This window comes from Quercus lobata, chromosome 2 (genome assembly GCF_001633185.2).
Source record: "Quercus lobata isolate SW786 chromosome 2, ValleyOak3.0 Primary Assembly, whole genome shotgun sequence".
NCBI classification, from domain to species: domain Eukaryota; kingdom Viridiplantae; phylum Streptophyta; class Magnoliopsida; order Fagales; family Fagaceae; genus Quercus; species Quercus lobata.
The window spans coordinates 55,363,870-55,369,247 of NC_044905.1; the positions used below are offsets into that span (position 1 = coordinate 55,363,870).

General features: G+C 38.2%; 1 pseudogene across 1 annotated transcript; it reads left to right on the forward strand.

Annotated features, from left to right (window-relative positions):
• Positions 1–2,692: 2,692 nt before the first annotated feature.
• Positions 2,693–4,709, forward strand: LOC115975900 (annotated as a pseudogene). Its single transcript, XR_004088204.1, has one exon. The product of XR_004088204.1 is annotated as a probable acyl-activating enzyme 6 (transcript).
• Positions 4,710–5,378: the final 669 nt, after the last annotated feature.

Genomic DNA, 5,378 nt, shown 5'->3' on the forward strand with positions numbered 1-5,378 from the left:
TTTTTTTTTTATAATATGGATTTCCAAAGAATTTGTGTGCCAATCTAGCAATGCCCTACCTGATCACTTTAATTTTATTTAGGCAAAAATATCATTTTGGTCCCTACATTTTGAGGACACAGCCAATTTGGTCCCTACATTAATTTTGGTATCAATCAATTTGGTCATTGCTATATATTTTAAAATTATGGTAAAATTTGTCCCTACCATTAACTCACGAATGGAAAATACCTACATGGCAAACAGTTTGTACAATTGGCATATATAATATTAAAAAATTGGATGAAATCCTTATGTGTCTAAGTTTTACTGGCCATGTCAGCCCTTAGGTGGCAAAAAAAGACATATCATTTATAAAAATAATTTTCTTTTGGCGAAAATGCACTTTTGGTCCCTACGTTTTGGGCCTATTTTTGTTTTGGTCCATAACTTGATTTCACGCCTACCTCAATCCCTGAAAATGAAAAATCATGTCCACTTTGATCCCTGCTGTCAACCCACTAACAAAAAATTCATATGTGGTAGAAGAAATGCACTGTTTGCATAGTAAACGTTGTCATGGCTAATAAAATTATTTATTTCACTTTTTTTTAAAATGCCATGTCAGCATTTAAGTTAATAAAAAAAAGCCAGTCAAAAAATTAAAAAAAAAAACATCAATCTAATTAAAATAAATCATTTAATTAAAAAAAAAGGTCTGAAGATAAAAAGCCATGCATAATAAGGCCATTAACAAAAACTCTAGCATAAAAAAAAAAAAATAAAAAAAAAATTAAAAAAACCATTACCAAAATCTTGGTTCCCACATCCAAAGATCCAAATGGTCTGATCGATCTTCATTTTCTTGGATCAAGATCTCTCTTTTTTGGCTTTCTTTTTGGGATCTAGGTTTAGAGAAAGAGATAGGTTGAGATTGGTGGTAGTGGTTGAAGTGGTGGTCGGCCTGGTGGTGGGTAGGGGGTTGGATTGTTGGTTAGGTTTGTTGTTGGCGTGGGTTGCGGTGGCTTTTATGTGTCCATTAGTGATTGATTGGTGGCAGTTGTGGTGATTGGTGGTCTGATCTATTCATGTGGGTTTTGGATTGCAGGGTTGGTTGGTTGGTTGGTTGGTTGGTCTGATCAGGGATCGTTGGTTGGGTTTGGTTTTTGGTGTGGGTTTCAGATTGTAGGGTTTTCTTTGCGTTTCAATGTCTTGGTTTGTTGGGTTCAATTGGCTTGGGGTGGGTTTGCTAGGTTTGAGTTGCAGGGTCTTCCAATAATGTTCTCTCTCTAAACTTGACTCTGTCTCTTGATTGTTTAGTCGATGGTGGTGGTGGGTTTGATTGTTTAGTCGATTGTTTATTCAAACTCCTCTACCAAACGAGCCCTGGGGTTTTTGAGATTTATGATTTTATTTTTGAGCTGAATTTTTTGGGTTTTTTGTGTGTTTGTTTCCTAATAAAATTCTTGGGTTTGCTGGTTTGTTTTCTTGGGAAGAACATAAAGTTCATGTTTTGAAAAGAAGAAATGAATGTTCTTACGAAGAAAAAAAAAGTAAAAAAATAATTAATTTAATTAGATTAATGTTTTATTTTTTTTTTGAATTTTTTGACTTGTTTTTTTTTATATTAATTTAAATACTAATGTGGCATTTAAAAATGCCAAATATTTTTTTAGATAATATTTTAATGGTCACGTTAGCAAGCAGGGTACTCTGTCCGCCACGTATGATTTTTTTGTTAGTGGGTTAATGGCAGGGACCAAAATGGACATGATTTTTTGATTTCAAGTACAAAGGTAGGCACAAAATCAAGTTAGGGACTAAAACAAAAATATGCCCAAAATATAGGGACCAAAAGTACATTTTCGCCTTTTCTTTTCTTTACCATTTTTTTTCGGTTCTGTATTTTTTCTTTTAATTTTCTTAATCCGACATAATTTCATTTTTATTTTATTGATATTGGTTTTTTTCCTTTCTTGTAATTTCTTCGTAACCAAATAGCAATTTAGTCCAACAATCTTAAATCAATATAGGTCACATTGTTTCTAACCCCAAAATCCTCACCTAAAAAGAAAGCCCAAATGCAAATCCATAAAACCTAGACTAGATTCAAACTAAATCCAGAAATTTAAAACAAAATCATCAAATTCAAAGTTTCAAACTAATCCCAAAATCGTCGCCTACAAACCTAAATCCACCGCAACCCCAGCTGACCAACACCATCCTAAACCCAGATCCACCACAAAGCTTAGTTCGTGCCCACAAACCCCAAAGAAAACTCGATCCAATTGATCCCCAACCCAAATGACTCGTATTTACTTGTCTCAAGCATGATCAACATGGACCCAACCTCAGATTGATGCCACCTTGTGTAGCAATAGCAACTCGCGAGCTTTTCATCACACATGTACGTTGGTCATAGCGACAGAGATTGCGTATGAGGATTGGCTGTGGCATTGGAGTGAAAGCGATTGCTGTTGGCTTTGACTTCTTCGACCATGAGTTAGAGATAACAAGAATTAATAGAGAGAGAGAGAGAGCTGATCTAATTTTTTAATATTAAATATGCTAACAGGGCAAACTGTTTGCCACATAAGTATTTTTCGTTAGTGAGTTAACTATAAAAATTAAAATGATTAAAAATAAAAATAGTAGGACCAAATTGACTGATACCAAAATGTAAGGACTCGATTAACTATGATAGCAAAATATAGATCCAAATTGAGTGTAATCCAAAGTTCATCTTTATCTTCTTCACAAGAAGCTATTTATTAATCACAAAACATCCACACTTTCAGGATATTAATATTATCACTAAAAGAAATACAGTCAGGACATTATCACTTAAAAAAATAAGGACAGAAAGAGACGGAGAGTAATGGAAGAGTTGAGGCCAAGAAAAGCAAACTCATCGCCTCTAACCCCACCAGGCTTTCTAGAAAGAGCAGCCACTGTGTACGGTGACTGCACTTCCGTCATCTACAACACCACCACCTACACGTGGTCACAGACCTACCGTCGATGTCTTCAAGTAGCCTCATCAATCGCATCGCTCGGCATCAAGAGAGGCCACGTGGTGTCTGTCATAGCCCCCAACATCCCGGCCATGTACGAGCTCCACTTCGCTGTGCCCATGTCCGGTGCTATCCTCAACAACATCAACACACGCCTCGACGCCCGTACGATCTCCGTACTCCTCCGCCACAGCGAATCAAAACTCGTCTTCGTTGATCACCTGGCTTCCTCTCTCATCCTCCAAGCTCTCTCTCTCTCTTCCCGCCCAATACTCAACGCCCTCAACTCGTCCTCATCACCGACGATGATGATGATGGTGGTGAGGCTCTCTCTTCCTCATCATCATCCACCGTTGATTTTTGCTGCGCGTACGAGAGGATGGTGGAGAAAGGTGATCCTGAATTCAAGTGGGACGATGACCAATTCTCGGAGTGGGACCCGATGATATTGAACTACACTTCGGGTACAACGTCTTCTCCGAAAGGCGTGGTCCACTGTCACAGAGGGATTTTCTTCATCACCGTTACTTCTTTGTTAGATTGGGGTGTACCAAAGCAGCCTGTATATTTGTGGACCCTACCTATGTTCCACGCTAATGGATGGAGCTACCCGTGGGGAATGGCAGCCATGGGTGCGACCAATATCTGCCTTCGCAAATTCGATGGACCAATAATCTTTGATCTTATCAAAAAACATGGTGTGACTCACATGTGCGGTGCACCTGTGGTGCTGAACATGTTAACAAACTCACCCAACAATGAAAAGCTTCAAAACCCAGTTCAGATTCTCACAGCAGGGGCTCCACCACCAGCTGCCGTGCTGTTCAGGACCGAGTCGTTGGGTTTTGTGGTGAGTCATGGCTACGGGTTGACTGAAACGGCTGGACTCGTTGTTTCGTGTGCGTGGAAACGAAAGTGGAATCGTTTGCCAGCGAGTGAAAGAGCGAGGCTAAAGTCTAGACAAGGAGTGAAGATTATTGGGATGACCGAAGTGGATGTTGTGGATGCTGAGTCAGGAGCGAGTGTGAAACGAGATGGGTTAACACTCGGTGAAGTTGTATTCAGAGGTGGGTCAGTGATGCTTGGTTATTTCAAAGACCCAAAGGGTACCTCTAAATGTATGACAGAGAATGGTTGGTTCTACACTGGTGATGTGGGAGTTATGCACCCAGATGGGTATTTGGAGATCAAAGATAGGTCCAAAGATGTGATCATAAGCGGTGGAGAGAATTTGAGCAGTGTGGAAGTTGAGTCTGTGCTTTATACACATCCAGCGATTAATGAAGCAGCTGTGGTGGCTCGGCCCGATGAGTTTTGGGGTGAGACACCTTGTGCTTTTGTGAGCTTCAAGGAAAGGTTGAAATCGAAGCCGAGCGAGAAGGAGATTATGGAGTTTTGTAGAGCTAAATTGCCGCACTATATGGTGCCTAAGACAGTGGTGTTTAAGGATGAACTGCCTAAGACTTCGACTGGGAAGATTCAGAAATTTGTGCTCAGAGACATTGCCAAGGCCATGGGCTCCTCAAGGGTGAGTCGGATGTAGAGTTGAGTTGGCTGGACTTTAGTCAACAACTCGTGAAGGAAGGATATTGATTAATATTAATTTGGGTAAGATTTTCTTAATAAATTATAAAAAAGTGTGTAATGAAAATTATTACTTAAAATTAAAATCCAATTGTGAAGGCCCCAATTCTGAGATAAATGGGGGCTTTGTCTTCTACATTTTATGCAGAAAGCTATACATGATAATTTAAGCTTTGCATCTTGCACTAGTCCCTTCCACAAATGGTGTAGTTACGTGCCTCAATTCTCATTCACGAGTGAAATTAAATTTCTTGCAAAGCGACCGAAATTCGAACCTCGTGGAAGGAATATGCCATGATTTTCCTCCAAGCTCCAAAGCAAATTCAACCACAAAATTCTTTGTTTCCATCTTATCTTCTTTACACCAGTTTGCAATTTGTTGAGTACATGCGAAGGGATATATCTACAATATTTTCACAATAAATCATAGATAGTTAGTTGTTATTGATTTAAATTTAAACTTACTACTTAAATTTTTCCAAGTAACAACTTGTTGAAAATAAAGAAGAGATAATAACAAATCATGCCATCTACAGTTAGGATAATAAAAAACTGTTTTTGAAAAGTCTGCAGTTTTGTAATTCAAAAAATAAAATGTGTCTTTGAAATTTTTATTTCTTTCTATATATATAGAGTCAAACATGTTGCTTGTACTTAGCCAAAAAATCAAAAGGGTTGATATCAATTAAATAGTCATAAAGTTATTAAAATAAATTAATATAATCAATAGCTTTCTTTATGTGAGTGTTTGGTTTCAGCTGAAACCAACGTTCACATTTTCATTTTCACATTTCCGTCCCT